Source organism: Halichoerus grypus, chromosome 2 (genome assembly GCF_964656455.1).
Source record: "Halichoerus grypus chromosome 2, mHalGry1.hap1.1, whole genome shotgun sequence".
Taxonomy (NCBI): Eukaryota; Metazoa; Chordata; class Mammalia; order Carnivora; family Phocidae; genus Halichoerus; species Halichoerus grypus.
In genome coordinates this window covers 11655435-11673935 of record NC_135713.1, presented here as the reverse complement: position 1 = coordinate 11673935, position 18501 = coordinate 11655435, and the positions used below count along the sequence as shown (strand labels likewise).

At 39.5% G+C, this 18501-nt stretch overlaps 1 long non-coding RNA gene and 1 other non-coding gene across 3 annotated transcripts in view; one reads left to right on the top strand and one right to left on the bottom strand.

The window, feature by feature from the left end:
- LOC118539014 (uncharacterized) overlaps positions 1-16809 on the top strand; it is a 37016-nt gene extending 20207 nt beyond the window's left edge. Inside the window, exon 3 of one of the 2 annotated variants that reach the window (XR_013445489.1) lies at positions 14766-16809. This is a non-coding gene — a long non-coding RNA (uncharacterized LOC118539014). Of the gene's footprint in view, positions 1-14100; positions 14299-14765 lie in introns of those variants that run through there. The other variant, XR_004918896.2, reaches the window with a different exon arrangement.
- On the bottom strand, positions 9999-10102 carry LOC118539016 (U6 spliceosomal RNA). Its single transcript, XR_004918897.1, has one exon. It is a non-coding gene; the product is annotated as a U6 spliceosomal RNA (small nuclear RNA).
- Positions 16810-18501: the final 1692 nt, after the last annotated feature.

Genomic DNA, 18501 nt, shown 5'->3' with positions numbered 1-18501 from the left:
ATCTTTTTTGAGTTTTCAAATTACTTATTCCTGTGGTATTCATTGTTCATTTCAAGGTTTATCACATGATTCGTCAGGGACGTGTGTGTGTGCATGCGTGTGTGTGTTTTATATTTAGGGAGTAGTTATTTCAAGTGGCTAATGGAAAAGCAGACATGGTCAGCGGACAATATTAAAACTTTCCAAAGGACTGAAAACATATATACATTGTGACCTCTGAAATAAACTAGAGCTAATCCCAGAGTAGACAGGGATAGCCAGGCAGCTGTGTATTTGGCACGGCCACAGAACCGCATTCTCAATGGTCTTAGCAGCTGTAAAGCATTATCTTCAAATGCTGTGTAGTGAGGCAGATGATGAAGACAACAGTTCTGGTGGCCAGAAGTCACACAGAACTCTGAGACCGACACGAAGTATATCATGTCTCCTTAATTAGAAATTCGTTATTTTACTGATACCTAAGCACCCATGACTTCCAAATGTCAATCTCCAGTCCCATCTTCTCTACCAAGTTCCAGACCATGTATTCCCTGTGACACCTCGAAATCCTCATGCTTCCCACTGAATCCATTGCAAACCTTCCTTTCGTTCTACATTTCCTATCTTAGTTGATATTGAAATCCACATAGTAAGTTAGCCATTTCATTCATCCCGTATCACATCTTTCATGGTAGGCACATGGGGATACAACAGTTAATACAGTGATATCCCTTTCCCTATGAATTTTATATTCCAGTAGTGAAATGAACTAATGGCTAATACTTACATGCATGCGCATGCATGTGTGTGTGTGTGTGTGTGTGTGTGTGTGTATGTGTTAGTGGCAAGTTCTATGGGGGGGAAAAGCAGAGTAAAGGGTCGTGAGTTATAGGATATGCCATTTTACATAGGTTATCAAAAAAGGCCTCATTATATTAAATCCCTCTCTTCTTTCCCTCCTATCTCCAATTAATCCTCTCACCGGTCTCCCCGTCTCTGCGTCTCTCCTCCATCTCATTCCATTTTCCATGCTTCCATCAGAGTCATTCCTTTTTTTCTTTTTTTAAGATTTTATATTTCAGTAATCTCTACACCCAGTGTGGGGCTTGAACCCACAACCCCAAGATCAAGAGTCACATGCTCTAAAGACTGAGCCAGCCAGGTACCCCCAAAATCATTCTTTTAAAATTCAAATGACTGTTCCCCATTGTTTATTATTGATGTGATGTTCTAGGTTCTTCACAACTTGTTTCACCCTACTTTTTAAACTATAACTACTACCACTCTCCTATTGCCTGTGAGAATTAATTTCTCCATTTCCATTGGTTCCAAATGTAAGTAGGTATAAAACAGCTTTATCAGTATTTGTTTTCCATTAGTCTCTCCATTATAATGTGATCTCCTTGGATAAAGACTGGCCTGGTTCCCGGCACACAGTAAGTAAGAAGTAAATATTTGCTTGGTTCATTTGAAATTAAAAAAATATTTTTCTTGAAATTTAATTTCCTCCTTGTTCCTTTAATGGAAGTTAGCTCTGGCAGCATTTCGGGGTGTCTGATTGTTACTCGGTTAGCCAATGCTCTCTGTTGCTCTTGGAGACATCCCAGCAGAGTGACATTCTCTAGACTACCAGGTGATAGGAAATTTGTTCCCCAGGTCTCATAATAATTTCCAGTGAATCCTTCCCAAAATTTGGTTTTGCGAACTTCATCAGCTCTGTGCCTGCTCTGAAATTTTTGACAAATGAGAGGGTGGAGGTTGACAGAGCCCAGGCCTCTAGAATGCTCTCATCTCTCTGATGCTATGTAGAACAGGGTAATGACCCAAGTGGTGACTTGGCTGAGGCAACTCTTAAGTCAGGGCTTTTGTTGTTGACTGTGAATTCCCCATAACTCTGTAGGGAACAGTGGTTAAAAAACCAACCAACCAAAAAAAAAAACAACCCAATGCAAAACAAAAGAAAAACTCTTGCTTTACTGTAATTCTGGTAATAGCACTAGAGAAAAGTTCAAAGCCAATTTTAGTTAATCATTCATGCAGCAGCCTCAAAAGATGTAAAATTAAAGCAGCAGTTCACTGTCTTCTAGAGATCATGGTGACATCAAAAATAGAACTCCGGGGGCACCTGGCTGGCTCGGAAGGTGAAGCTACAACTCTTGATCTGAGGGTTGTAAGTTCAAGCCCCACATTGGGTGTAGAGATTACTTAAAAAAAAAGAATTCTTAAAACAAAAACAGAATTCAGGTTTTCTGACTTCCATTATGTATTTATTTTAAAAAGCAAATCTACACAAGATTTATTTGGGCAAAATATAAATGACCCTAACTGTTATGACTTCGGGATACTGGAGTGAAAACTATATAAATTAAGTGGGAATTTCAGATATTTGTACACGAAACTACTATATCAGTTTCATTTCTGTCCAACAAAATAAGCATTTTAAAATAAGTATTAATAAATATAATTTACCCTACGAACAAATTAAGCTTTAAATGTTTGAATGATTTTTCAATTATGTTGATAGCAATTATTGATTTTAGCAGGAGGAAGAAGATTCTCTTAACTTAAGCACATAGTGGAGAACTGCCAATAGAGGGGAGATATATTTTTGGCTCAGGGCTATGAGGGTTAGAAGATATTTTTTCAACTCAATGTAGGTGTTGGATAAATGCGGCATTTAGAACCTTTCAAGGGCATAAAACTGACCTCAGTTAACTTACTAGATTATTTTTCTTATTCTGCTTTCCACTAAGGGGGAAAAAATTCTTGCAGAAGGTAATATTTTCCAATTAAAAAATAGTTTAATCTCTCTCTGATTGTGTAAAAGAAATGTATTTTCTTGCCAAAGAACAGAATTTGAAAATAAGAGCTTAATATTTGTTAGGATAGAAAACAGTTCTATGTTTCCATTTACTTTTTTTTTTCTTGGCAAGATTTTCAAGCAGAGTTTGTATTATTAAGAGGAGAGTAGGCTCAGCGTAATGAGAAAAGTACAGCATTTGAGGCATGCCTCTTCTGCAGGGAACAGATGTCATATAGTCTGCATCATCCAGTTTGACAAACAAGTCTTTTACCAGAGAGCCACTAAAAATATTCTTTCATATGATATTTCCCAACAAGTGTATTGTAAATGAGTTCCCTGCTTCATAATGTGCTACTAAGAGCACAGATATTGGAATTCTTACTACATTCTATTAACAAACCCTTGTAGAGTTGCTGAGGGAAGGTTTGGAAGAACCAGAGAAGGATCACTGTGTTGAAAATAGTCCTTTACAACATCAAGAAAGTGACAAGACAACCCATAGAGTGAGAGAAAATATTTGCAAATGGCATATTTGATAAGGGACTCATATCCAGAATATGTAAAGAACTCTTTCACTTCCACAGTAAAAAATCACCCAAGTTTTTAAAAATGGGCAAAAGTTTTGAATAGATATTTCTCCAAAGAGGACAACAAATGACCAGTAAGTACATAAAGAGATGTTTAGGGGTGCCTGGGTGGCTCAGTTGGTTGGGCGACTGCCTTCAGCTCAGGTCATGATCCCGGAGTCCCGGGATCGAGTCCCGCGTCGGGTTCCCTGCTCAGCGGGGAGCCTGCTTCTCCCTCTGACCCTCCCCCCTCTCATGTACTCTCTCTCTCTCTCATTCTCGCTCTCTCAAATAAATAAATAAGTCTTTAAAAAAAAAAAGAGAGATGTTTAACATCATTAGCCATTAGGGAAATGTGAGCACAAGTAAAAACCCACAGTGAGACACAATTTCACAATTGTGAAATTTCACATCCTACTAGGATGACTAAAATCAAGAAGACAGACAATAACAAATGTTGGGAAGGATGTGGAAAAATTTGAATATCCATACATGGCTGACGGGAAATGTAAAATAGTGCATCTACTTTGGAAAAGCATTTTGGCAGTTCCTCAAGATATTGAAAAGATCATATAACCCAGCAACTCCACTCCTAGGTACCTATCCAAGAGAAATGAAACCATATTCACACAAAAAAACTTGTACACAGATGTTCGCAGCAGTATAGTTAAAAAGTAGAAACAATAAATGTAGTATATCCATACAATGGATTATTGTCTGTCAATAAAAAATAACAAAGTACTGATACATATTAAAACATGAATAATCCTTGAAAACATGATGTTACAGTAAGAAGCCAGTCACAAAAGTCACACTTGTGTGATTCCATTTATATGAAAAGTCCAGAATAGGCAAATCTATAGAGACAGGAAGTAGAATTTCCTTTTGTGGTAATAAAATGTTCTGACATTAGATAGTGATGATAATTTTACAACTTTGTGAATATACTAGAATATGCTGAATTTACACTTTAAAATGTAAATTTAATGTTGTGTAAATAACAAGGTTGTAATCTAAAAAATAGTCTTTAAATGTTCAAAATGGGAAAATATTTTATAAATATTTTTATTAATATTGTCATTGGTGGGGCACCTGGGTGGCTCAGTCAGTTAAGTGTCTGCCTTTGGCTCAGGTCATGATCCCAGGGTCCTGGGATCGAGCCCTCTATCAGGCTCCCTGCTCAGCAGGGAGTCTGCCTCTCCTTCTCCATCTACCTGTCCCCCAGCTCATGCTCTCTCTCTCTTGTTTGCTCTCGCTTTCTCAAATAAATAAATAAAATCTTAAAAAAAAATAGTATTGTCATTGGTAAGAGGAGCCCAGAAAAAAATATGTACAAAAAATTGGTGAAGGCCGTTCTTTGACCTACTTGCTTTATGGCAGGTTCAGCACCAGGGACAGCTCCCCCGCATAGGTTATGCTTTCAAAGGTACCCTTCAAAAGGCTACCCAGGTCCTACAGAAGTTTTCTAAAAGTGACATCTCTGTTGTGCTTTTCTTCTTTTTAACACTGTCATATATTATGGCAGACATGATTGCCTTTATGTATACATTTCGTGAGAATTCAAGCAGGAAATGAAAGATCTGCTACACTACTTTATTAGTCCAGTTAGCAAAATGTATTGATTGATTGTTACGTGCTGGTAGTCAGCGTGAGCTCTTAGAAAAGTCACTTGCCTCTATTAACTTCATTTCCTTATCCAAAACTTGTCAACAATTATACATGTGATAAACTAAGCCAATATTTGTGAAATAACTCAATATATGTATTGAGTATTTCAATATATGTATATGTATTTCATGTATTCATGAAAGGTACTTTTATTACTGAATTCTTTAACAAGTCATTCCATTGCATTATCAAACAATTTATTTTATTCGGGGAGCACACAGTCTCCCATGACATTAGAAGCCCAGACACCTGCCCTGGATATACTCAGGTTATTCTGTCAACAGCCTTCACGGCAAGGACTGTCTTCTTAAGCATGCTTCATATGGGCACAAATTTCTAAGACATAATCTTGGATTTGGCCTGGAAATGGGCCCATTTCTAAGGATGAGGTATAAATGAAAAGGTATGCATCTAATCTTCCACCTTTCTAAATCTAATCCAAAGATTAATTTCAGCACATAACTGCAGATGCATGTCCACTACACATATTTCTATATGATCAATCCTGTCATAACAGAATTTATCTGTAGGGTGAATGTTAATTTGGACCCCATATAACACTATTATAAAGGAATTCTATCAGATTTAACACTTCAAAATAAGAAATTATATAGAAAAGCTCCACGAATGTTTGAACAGCAAAATTGTGTCTGATCACATAACTTCATGTTTTCATCTGCATTACTACACTGGAGGGTGGATAAAATGCTCTACAAAAAATCTAACAAAATGTGTATGGTTCCATTTCACTGTTTTCCATTCTTACTCAAATGGTTCCATTTTAGTTGCCATTTACCAATCTTACTCATATTTAAATATCAAAATAACTAGCACAGGATGCTTAACTCTGCCAAATTCCATAAAGTCAGATGCAGCTTCCTTAAGAAGAAAAAAATAATTATTGATTTTTAAAGGGAACAGAGTGGAAGGCAGCCATTTGATCTCTCAATGTCCACTCTTTCCTTTGCTCTGGCTTAAGTAAAAATGTTGTGTAAGAGGTCAGAGTACATTTCCATAGGAGCCCACAACACAACAGTTGTAAATAACACTTCTCTTCCTGAGGAAAGAAAGGGCATCAATCTGAGTAGGCACAAACAGGAGCCCCTAACACTCTGAGAACTTGGGAGATGGATCTTGAGTCCAAATATTTCAAAAAGCAAAAGCTTCCCATTTCTGTTCCATGATGATTCTTTAATCCTTACCTGTTCCTTCAGTTGATTATTGCTTTCTTCAACTATAAGCCCATCTGAAAGATAGCTGTTCTCTTGTGGTGCACAGCATCTCAACAGTCTGCTGTTTTCCTTAACAATTCCCCAACTTGCCTGTCTGTCCTTTGCTGTTTGTTCTCTATTCTTCCCATCTGTTCTCTGTTCATCCCGCCCCCCCCCCCGACTTCCTGCTATTGGTTTATTAGCTATACTTCTACATTTTAGTTTTTAGTGGTTGTGCTAATGTTTATAACATATCTCCTTAGCTTACCAAGTCTACTTTAAATAATATTTGAATGCTATGTAATAGCTTTATAACAGTATACTTCCATTTTCCCCTTCCATCCTTTATGCTATTGTTGTCATACATTTTGCTTATTTTTGCTTTACATAGTTGAATTTTTTTAACGAAAATAAAATACTTTCATATTTACCCACATATTTACCACTTGTTGTGTTCTTCATTCCCTTGTGTAGATCCAAGTTTTCATCTGGTTTTATTTTTCTTCCACCTAAAGAATTTCCTTTAACATTATTTCAGTGATATTCAATTACAAAGTCTCTCGGCTTTTGTTTATCTTAAGAAGTCTTTATTCCACCTTAAGTTGAACATTTTATTTTATTTCATTTTATTTTAAAGTTTTATTCATTTAAATAATCTCTACACCCCATGTGGGGCTTGAACTCACAACCCCAAGATCAAGAGTTGCATGCTCTTCTGACTGAGCCAGCTAGGTACCCCTTAAGTTAAACATCTTAAAGGAAATTTTTGCTGGATATAGAACCCTATGTTGACAGATTTTATTTTTTCTTTTCTTTTCTTTTTTTTAAAGATTTTATTTATTTGACAGAGAGAGACACAAGCAGGGGAAGTGGAAGTGGAAGAGGGAGAAGCAGGCTCCCTGCTGAGCAGGGAGCCCGATGCAGGGCTCAATCCCAGGACCCTGGGCTCATGACCTGAGCTGAAGGCAGACGCTTAACGACTAAGCCACTCAGGTGCCCCCAGATTTTATTTTTTCATTCTGCAATTTAAAGATGCCATACCATTGTCTTCTGACTTGCATCATTTCTGAAAAGAAATCTGCTTTCATTCTTATCTTTGGTCCTCTGTACATCATGTGCCTTGTTTCTCTGACTGATTTTAAGATTTTCTCTTTATCACTGTTTTTCAGCAATTTATTTTTTTTTAAGATTTTATTGATTTATTTGAGAGAGAGAATGAGAGAGAGAGAGAGAGAGCACATGAGAGGGGGGAGGGTCAGAGGGAGAAGCAGACTCCCTGCTGAGCAGGGAGCCCGATGTGGGACTCGATCCCGGGACTCCAGGATCATGACCTGAGCCGAAGGCAGTCGCTCAACCAACTGAGCCACCCAGGCGCCCATGTTTTTCAGCAATTTAATTGCAATGTGCTTGGATGTGATTTTCTGTGTATGTTTATGCTCCTTGGGATTAATTAAGGTTTGTAGATCTATGGGTTCATAGTTTTTATTAAATTTGGAATTTTTCAGTCATTGTTTCTTCAGATATTTTTCTGTCTCCCTTGCCTCCCCTCCCACTAAATCACAGTTTTCTGGGATTCCAATTACACATACAATAAACCACTTGATATTATCCCCAGGTCATTGAAGCCTTATTTACTTTTTTCCATCTTTTTTTTCTATGTTTCAGATTGAACTGTTTGTATTGCTACATCTATGAGTTTGCTGGTCTTTTCTTTCCCTATGTCTCAGCTGCAGTTAATCCCATCCAGTGGTTTTTTTTTTTCATTTCACCAATTTAATTTTTATCTTTAGAAATTTCATTTTGTTCTTTTTGTATCTTCATTCTCTTTCCATTCTATTCATATTAAAGATTCTTAAATATATTGAGTCTACAGTCGGTTAAGCATCTGTCTTCGGCTCAGGGTCCTGGGATTGAGCCCCACGTCAGGCTCTCTGCTCAGCGGGGAGCCTGCTTCTCCCTCTCCCCTCTGCCTGCCACTCCCCCTTCTTGTGCTCTCTCTCTCTCTGTCAAATAAAATATTTTTTAAAAATATGCTGAGTCTAGGGGGCGCCTGGGTGGCTCAGTCGTTAAGCGTCTGCCTTCGGCTCAGGTCATGATCTCAGGGTCCTGGGATCAAGCCCCACATTGGGCTCCCTGCTCAGCGGGGAGCCTGCTTCTCCCTCTCCCACTCCCCCTGCTTGTGTTCCCTCTCTCGCTGTGTCTCTCTCTGTCAAATAAATAAAATCTTTAAAAAAAAAATATGCTGAGTCTATTTATAATAGATAATTCAAAGTTTTGTGATCTAATTCCACCATCTCTGTCATCGATGGATCTTTTTTTATTGACTATTGACTCTTTTTATTCTCCTGGTTATGGGTCACGTTTTCTTGATTCCCGGCATGTCTAGGAATTTTTTATTGGATGCTGAATATTGGATGTTAGGTTATTGAGTATCTGAACTTTGCTATCTTTCTTTAAAGAGCATTAGCTTTGTTCTGGAAGCAGTGAAGCTACTGGAAGATCAGATGGGTTTGATCTTTTCATGGCTTTTAGAAAAACTGTTTAAGAGTAGGTCTGCAGTAGCCTCTATTCTGAGTTAGTTTAGCCCTACTACTAAGATGTGACCCTCTGGGTTTCTTAAATAGTCAATTTGGAAGGTGATTCTCTTGAAAGCATAATGTTGGAAGATCCCTGGCTTAACCTTGGGAAGAGATTCAAAAAATTCTGTTTCCACTATGTCTAAAGTTTGAGAACAAAGAGTTTTGGGGAGGGAACATAGAATGTGAGATTGGCTGCAGGTGCACTGAAGGACCAAACATATGACTGGATGCTGTGAAACAGAACGCTCTTGTAAAGAAAAGTGGCTGTCAGATAGTCAATCATTAATCACAAGGTTAGTAATTCAGTGTGACAATTGATTCTCTCTGTATACAAGGATTTAATAGCTTTCTGGCCTGTCACATAGATGTTGCTGAACTTCCTGCTCTCTGTTGGTATACAATGGTACTGAAGATTCTGTTAATCTAACTGTGCATCTCCTTTGGACCATCAATCTACAAATAGGAACTTGGAGGCGGTATTACAATTTTGAAGAGGTTGTCCCTCATCATGCGTCTTTGCTTACATTCCTAAACTTCATAAACCTCTTTAAATGGTTTTATGCAGAGAGATTCTTTTCCAGTTAATATTTGAAAAAGTCTATTTTGTTTCATCCATTTGAAAATGCTTTGGTTATAACATTTTATCACTGCCTCTCATTCAACATAAAAGCTGACATTGAAAGTCTCATTATCTGGAGGTGGTTGAGGAGTACAGTAAGGAAGAGGTTTGGAATCATTTGAAACTATTTCACCATATTTATTTATTTACGTATTTTTTTCCTGAGGTGGAGTAAGGAACTCTGGGTAAACAATAAGTAACTATGGGTACAGCACCAGTAATATCCATTTTATATGGTACTTGCTTCTTCCCACATGGATATTCAACTTGGTGACTGAGGTCATTGGAATAAAGCTTTAAGTCTGACTGCTTTTATTATTGTGATTTTCATAGCATTGATCAGTATATTTACACATTTCATTAGGTCTTGGTGATCATTAACTTGTAAGAAATATTTCCTCTTCTCTGTATTTATTTATTTAGTTTTTATTATTGGAGTATAGTTGACATACAATGTTATATTAGTTTCAGGTGTACAACATAGTGATTCAACAATTCTACACATTGTTCACCACAATAAGTGTAGTTACCATAAGTCACCATACAACATTATTACAATATTATTGACTATATAAAAATATGGAATATTTCAGGAATTTGCACGTCATCCTCATGCAGGGGCCACACTAATCTTCTCTGTATTGTTCCAATTTTAGTATATGTGCTTGCAGAAGCACACGCTTTTTTTAAGCCAAAACTGCCCTTGGCTTAGTTTAGCTGTATTGTTAACCTTTGAAATGCAGATAAGTTTAATGTCTCCAATACATATTGGTCCAGAAATGAATTTAGTGGATTACCCATTTACAATACCAAACTATCTTTCCTGATAGTCACCATGAGGTCCTCCAAAGATTTCCCACTGTTTTCATTTACATAATGGCTAGAAAACCACAAACACAATCTGACCAATGAGAACCATCACCAGATTTATGCTTCTGAGGGTCTGGGTACTCTGTTCCCTGGCCCCAGGCTGTGTCTTAACAAACATGATATCCTATAGAAGTCATAATAGGCATAGGGAAAACAATATTTCATTACAGTAAATATAAAACTAACTTTTGATAAAGCTATTAGGAATTCTGTGCATGTGGTTCCAGACAATCAGATTTGACCTTCAGGCTTACACTTAAGAGTGGAGGCGCCAACTTCTACCACCATGGAAATTTACTAACCGAGGCACAAAGAGAACAACAAATTAAGGAAGTCATCGTGGAACCTGGAGGAAGGAGACAATGCCAAATCCAACCTTTGCAACATGAAGTTGAAGTGCTGAGGCAGAATGCTTTACAGAGCTAACCCACTGCAGACTAAAAGGGTTGCTGAAAATGCACCCATGGAAGGTTTAGAGGACCTGTAATTCCCTTGGCATCAAAACACTGCAGGAAAGCTCACAGGACTTCCGGTCTGCATTTTTAAAAAGAGTTATTTATTTATTTGAGAGAGAGAAAGAGAGAGTGGTGGGTGTGGGGGAGGGGCAGAAGAAGAGGGAGAGAATCTCAAGCCTACTCCCGGCTGAGCAGAGCCCCACCCAGGACTTGTTCTGAGGATCCGAGAGCTCAAGACCTGAGCCAAAATCAAGAGTCAGAGGCCCAACCGACTGAGCCACCCAGGTGCCCCTGGTCTGCATTTTTAAAATATCACATGTGTATCTCATCAGCCAAAGATCAACAGCAACAAACCTGCACACGAAGGTAATTACTCTGGGCACCTGCAACTTTTTTTTTTCTTTTTATCTTCCACCCTAACCACTGAGAAAACTATTTCAGGAGGGCAACTTTGTGTGATGGTTACCCTGCGACATGGGTGCCACCCGGCATTTGTCATTGCTCATCTCCAGTGACCTCATTAACATTTTTATCAGTGAGGATGCTCACTGATAAGATTACTAACCTTAATTATATGGTGCTCTGAACTAGATTCTTCTTCCATCGCGGAAGGTCACTCAGATGTGCATCTGCGCTGTGAAAATCTCCACATACGATAGATACGGTTCAAGGCACACCGTGCTCACGCCTGCTTCCCAGAAATTTTGAATCGGTGCGGCAGACACTCTGGCCTCTCGCGCTGGCCACAGATGATTGGATGGAGTGGGGCGTGTGGTTCAAGGGCCATGCGTGGGCTGAGCCAATCAGATTCTACTTGTCGGGAATTTGAACTGATGAGCTACGATGCAGTTTCCTTCGGGGGTGGGAGCAGCCTTGTGTGCCAGGAGGAAGAAGACTGGGAGACAGAGGTGGAGAGAAACTGAGTGGGGCAGGGAGAAAGAGAGAAAACATGTGTGCAGTGAGGCAGTGAAATCGTGAGCGATGAGACCCTCTCTCTTATGAACCGTGAGAGACACAGCTGCAAACTTTAATTCTTGGCTGTCCAAGGCCCAGGCAGCTTCCTGGAACTGGCTGTCCTTCCTGCCCTGTTGCTCTGTGGGATTCTCCCTACCAAACTCACTTACATGGGCTTCTGTCGTCACAACCCACACTGCTGGAACAGAACCCAGACTATGTCAGGAACGCCTATATCTTGCATTCCTGACAAGACTTAGACTCAGGCAATATTTCCCACTAATCATACAACAGCAACTCAAGCTCCTAACCATTTCTCACTCACAATAAAGCCAACACAGGACTGGAATTCATAGATTTGTCCAAAGTTCTTCCTTACTGCAGAAATTTAGGTCGTGCCCCTCTTCGATCCCCTATATATGAGTCCTACAAAGGCCAAGGAGAGCAGTGGTCTTTTGGAGCTGGGAAGACCATCAGGAACCAAGGTATAATGGGTGTATCTGGTTAACACAGTCTGGTGGAAACCCCTGTTACTGAACTGCGCCCTCCTGTCTCCCTTGCCACCGAAAGGTATTGTCCTCTGTATTGGTAGTAAGCTTCTAGGACCTCATTTTTCCTGACTTCAGTTGTGCACCTTGGGTGTGTCCTTCTGCTACTGACTTTGGTAAATATCTGAGATGTGCTCAAGTGTTCCCGCCATGGGTTGGCAAGTTCAGCCTGCCCATGTTCTTGCTTCCCTTCAGCCACACCAGCCTGGCCCTATATTGTGGTCCCCAACCTGGGACCTGCCCCAGAGACTCGGCAGAGTCCAGACTGAGGTCAGGCCTCATCCACCGGCATGGAACACGGCCCATGTGTTCCCCAGACATCTTAAAGTTCTGTTCCTTTTTAGAAGTCCATGACATAATAATAAAAAAAAAATGTATATATATATATATATATATATATATATATATATATATATATAAAAGAAGTCCATGACCCACTTCATAACATTCTTTCAGGAGCCATAATTTATTTAAAAACCTGTTTCTGGGTGAAGTCAGTGTCCTTGGTTAATTTTAACCTCACTAGAGATACAGTGTTAGCAAAACTTGGCTTGACCTCTAATGTCTACTGTGGCCATTCCATAGGTCACACTGACGTGATGAGTATGCCAGGGTATCATTAACTTCAGGAAGCTTCTCTCCCCAGGATGTCTAAAAACTAGCTCTCTTTAAGCCCTGAATCAATAAAAAGAAATTTTGGGGGAAAATACACTATTAGAGTCTTTGCTTCTTTAAGTAGTAACAACTGCACTTAGCTCTCATCAGCTTGGGATTTGGAATTCATTTGATATTTGTATGAGTACTGTTCTCCTCACAATGATACAAGACCCAATTCCCTTCCCACAGGAGCTTGAAATCCAGTAAAGAAATAAAGTGTGATGATGAAGATTTTTTGTTAGCACAAGGAACCGAAATCAAAATGAGGTTCTTGCTACTTTCTGCCAAGAGACTGTAGAAGCCTAGGAAAGCCTGGAGGGGAGATCCCGGCCCCACTCGCCTCCTCAGTGAGGTGCCCCAAGCACACGGCACCATCTCCATACAGCGTCTTGGTTGGACCAGTAACAGCAAAAAGTCCCACAAAATGACAACAAAAATGCACTGCCCAAAATCTGGGCAAAATCCCAAACTCCCAGGTAAATGGCATCAGAATCTATTGATTCCTGCCTGAAACTCCTGGGTTAGTGCTATTAAAGTGTGCTCTCCAGACCAGCATCACTGTGAACCCCTTGTTGCCGGGCTGCAGTAACACATACAGACATTGACAGGAAGAACTGAGAAACTTTTATAGCAACCTGATCTCAGTGTAACATTTTTACTATATTTTTACAAAAGTGCCAGTCTGCAAAGCATTGGAAAATTTAAAAACTTGTCCCTCACCGTTAATAATTTTAAAAGCACTGCTCTGCCACAATTGTCAAAGGGAAAAAGCCACTTTCCTTCCTGCTCTAAAAAGAGAATTGTGCAGGGTTTCCCTTTCTTGTACAGTACATAGAGTATCTTTACATTCGCCTGCACTTGTAAAGACCTACAGGAGGGACAGCCGAAAATACAACTACTAAATATAACTGGTCTCGCAAGCAGATTCAAGTGTTCCATTATTATCTTGTGAAATATAAAGCAAGTGGAAACAATTTCTCATTTACCTACCACTGACTAATGCATTAAATGTAGATCACATATCCACCAGGGCTTTTTCCTTTAATCTATCTAGCAAGTTAAATGATAGCCAAAGGTTGCTTCTGATAAGAGAGATACATTTACCTCTCCTATTTAGCTACAATGATACAAATATTTTATGACAAACATCATTTTCACCATTCATCAGCTCATCTCTGCTCCTTTTTTAAGGGAGTCATAAATGTGTCTACTTGGAATCACACACTGCAAGTTCCAGGACATTCAAGCAACCTTTCAGGTCTTTGCTCCAGCTGTTGGTCAGTTTTCACCAGCTGCTTCTCTTCACCTGGCCCTGACGTCCTTTCCACGAAGCTCAGTCCAGCAGAGAAGCCAGCACCCAGAGGAAATTCGTGCACTTGCTGACCAGTGCGTGAAGCAGTTCCCAAGCTGTTTCCCAGGTTTTGTCCTTGGGGATGGCAGTGATAACAAGAAATGGGGCCAGGAATGTCTCAGGCTTCTGTGTTTGTCCTGATAAATTTGTTGATCGATGGTAAGGTGCAATGGGGTAAAGCCATACGGTGTCCACATAGCATTTTCGCATTGCCAATTTGACCCTCATTCCACCTTTTTAAACTTGAGGGTGAACAAAACTGTAAAATGCTACGCTCCCACCTTGTTTTAACCACCGACCTCTATTTGGTTCCATCTAAATCTTCCATGTGAGGCTTTATAAGTTAGGAGAAAAAAAAAAAAATTCTTTATTTACAAATAACTGATTTCTATGGGAAAAATATTTCTGTACTTAGGAATGCTTCTCGGGAACACATTCCTGGTTTAAATAAGCTCCTTGTGCTGGAAATACTTAAAGCAAGCATTTTTTTTTTTTTTAATTTTAGGAACTCCTCTTGACTAAGCTTTCCAAGATCATCACAAATAAGTGATGGAAGCAAAATGACTTAAAGAACAACCTACGCCCCGATGACATCGACTGTGAGGACCAATAGATCAATTATATATGGAAAGTTGGGTTTTGTTTTATTATTTATTTATTTATTTATTTATTTTTTAAGGTAATCTCTGTGCCCAACGTGGGGCTTTGAATTCACGACCCTGAGATAGAGAGTTCCATGCTCTACAGACTGAGCCAGCCAGGCACCCCCCACCCTCCACCCCCACACAAAGCTGGTCTTTAAACAGAGAACAGTATTTCTCCAGAGACACCAGCCAGGATGAAACTTTAAATGCCATGTGTGGTTCACCCACCAGAGCTGGCTTTGCAACACTTGTTCCAACAGAGCTCTCGATTCCGCACACGGTCTATGACCTTCAAGTGCAGACAGACAGCACACACCTCTGGCTGTTCTGCAGAGCACTTTGGTCCAGGGGCTGTTGGGTAAGGGAGCGAGTGGTTTTCCATTACTTACAACCCACGTTGATATTAAACATAAACATAATCCAGATAAGCTTTCATTTTCTCAGCCTACAGGATAGGACAGGATTAAAACCAAAGTGAATTAAGGGAAGACCCAATGATTTTGAACAAATAACATAAAAGTGATTGCACAGTTTGGACCCACCTGATTTTGTGTCTGACTATAAAAGAATCCTTGTGAAGAAAATAGGATTTGAAGGAAACTGAATGTCTATGGAGAAAAGTGTATCTAAATACAGTCAATACTAAGGTAATGAAACAATAGTCAACTTAATAAGTAACCCAGTAGACGGTTTAAGTTTTAGATCCACGAAAATATAGATTGTTATTTTTATGTTTTACACGGTAACTAGTCTTAAGCAGTGTGAAGCACATTCTTGGGAAAACAATCACACCATCTGAGGAACTTGCTGACACCAATTCTGAATTAGTCATTTCTATATTTGTATTTGAATAGGTTTTCACATATCAGTTTAGTTATCAACACAAAAATTTACCTTCTTTAAAGTGGAATTCCCAACATTTCCAGAGTACTCAGAAGTCAGATTTTTTTCCTCCCCAAGATCAGCGTGGACAGAATTAAAATGGTCTTTTTCTTTGATCTCACTAGAATATGAGAAAGCCACCTGATATAGAACAGTAATTATTTTCCTACAAAATTCATTTGTAGGCAAATCCTTGGAAAATTAACGTGAATGCCCCGATTCGGGCTGCTCTTCTCTCCCGGAGGCCGGGCAGATCCTACACTGGCTTGATCTGGGGTCTCCCACACACTAGGGAAGGCCCTGCGGCTTTCCCTCTGGGTGGAAATGACTTTGTTCAAGACTGTGAAAGCCCACATCCAAGAAATGCAAGTCACCAGGATGGCCCTGAATTAATACAGTTTCTTGGGGAGCTTTTAAATGATAGTGTTCCGAGGACGAAACCAGAAGCCACCTGTAATTATTTCTTTACTTTGGAGATGAAGTAGAACAGAATCCGCCTGATCCATCTGGTCACCTAAACCTCCCTCACATTGGACTTCTGCGTGTAAGCCTGGAGAAAACACTGACATGACAAGGCCATGATACAAAGAATGTGAGAAGTAAAAGAAGTCCAAGTACCAGGCGGGGGAATTAAACTTGCCTCCTATCAAAAAAGTACGCCTTGAAGATAAAAAACGTTCTGAGGATGGATGGTGGTGATAGTAACACAACAGTGTAAATGTCTTTAATATCACTGAACTGTACATTTAAAGAGGATTAAAATGGTAAATTTTATGTTATGTACATTTTGCCACAATAAGAAAGTCTCATACTGGTATTCATCCAACCCCTTGGTATGGACACATAATGGTCAAAATTTAAGAGAGAAATGTATTCTAAAATCAGAAAGAGACAGGGGTGCCTAGGTGGCTCAGTTGGTTAAGCCTCCAACTCTTGATCTCAGCTGGGTCTCGAACTGAGGATCCACAATCCTCAGTTTGAGCCCTGCATTGGGCTTAAATTTTTAAACAATCAGAAAGGACAAGGACATATGTTTGCATTTTTGCTATAATTTTCTCATCATTTAAAACATATAAGGTTAGAAAGACATTAAATGTCGGCATCACACAGGAAATTCCCAAGTTACTGTTGGCCTTTAAAAGTGGTGCAAAATTTATATACACTTCCTTCCAATTAGTTTGTTATTCATTACACAACTGAATTAAAAGCAAAACAAGACCAAAAACACCCAGTACCTCCTCCCTTAAAATCTTGTTTGGATGCCTTCCCAGAACATAGCAACTATTTAGAGGTCTTAATTTTTTACTTTCTTTGTAACAAAATGTCCTTTTTTCACAATTTGGTCTCACTCCACCCTGCCCTGCCTCCCCCCAACACAAGGTTATGGATAAACATAATTGATTAATAGGTCACAGAGCTATAGGCTGCCCATGCCTGGGAAAAGCTCTTCCTTTCAATCCTGGGCTGATGTGGAGATCGTTACATTGGATAAGGAGATGCAAGGTGAGTGGTAATTTACAAATGCCATGTAGGTGCCTGGACAGCCCGACTGGAAGCATAAGTCTAGATCAGACAGTCCACGAATATCACAGTAGCCTGCTGCAGTCTGTCATCGCGTCTGCTTGTGAACACAAAGGGTGGAGTTCATTTTTTCTTGGTCCCAGTAATAGATCATGGGGATAACTTTCGACAGGGTCAATGAAATGACAGGAGTTATGCAAAATCATAGACGCTTCCAAGCAGGAATGCACTATAAAGATCAATGAAGAACTCCTATTTCAAAAAAAGAAAAGAACTCCCGTTTCATGGGGCTATCAAGGTAACACAAAGCCCCTTGGTCTGAGCTGACTGCTTTCCAACTCTTCAACCAGAAAACGAAATGACAGCAGGTAGAGGACAACGTACCATTGGATGTACTGATTATCCTCAGTACCAAAGAATTGGGATGTTATTTTTATATACCATAGCATTTAATGTCCCTTATTTTACATATAGTGGAAACAGTATGAAAATGGGAGAAAACGTTAGCATAAAAAATGTTAAGTAAATCACTCTTAGAACGGATTTGTCCCTTTGAAGTAGTATATCACTGGCCAAGGTTTTAAAAGTTATTTTGTACTTACTGAAATTCAGAACAGACCAGCAAAGTACCTTCAAAATAAAGATTAATAAAATAAACTAGAGAAGTATTTCCAAAATAAAGATGACCAAAAATTAGTTACCTCGAGTACATTAGTTGTCAATTGTTGTTCTAACACATTACCAGAAACCTAGTGACTTAAACCACACAAATGCATTATCTTACAGTTCTGTAGGCTAACGATCTGACATGGGTTGCCCTGGGCTAAAATCTGGAGGCTCTAGGGAAGACTCTGTTCTCTTGCCTTTTCCGCTTTCAGAGGCCACCCCTATTCCTTCGGTCATGGTTCCTTCCTCCATCTTCAAAGCCAGAAATGTTGTGTCTCTCTCCGTTCTGTATTTTACATTTCCCTTTGGCCCTGACATTCTTCCAATTCCCTCGTCCCCTTTTAAGGACCCTGGGGATTATACTGGGCCCACCTGGAGAACCCAGAATAACCTCCCTATTTCCAGGTCAGATTAGTACCTTAATTCCACCTGCAACATTATTCTTCTTTGCCATTTAACCCAACATATTCACGGGTTCTGGAGATTATGACATAGACATGGTAGGGGTTAGGGTGGCATGATTCTAGC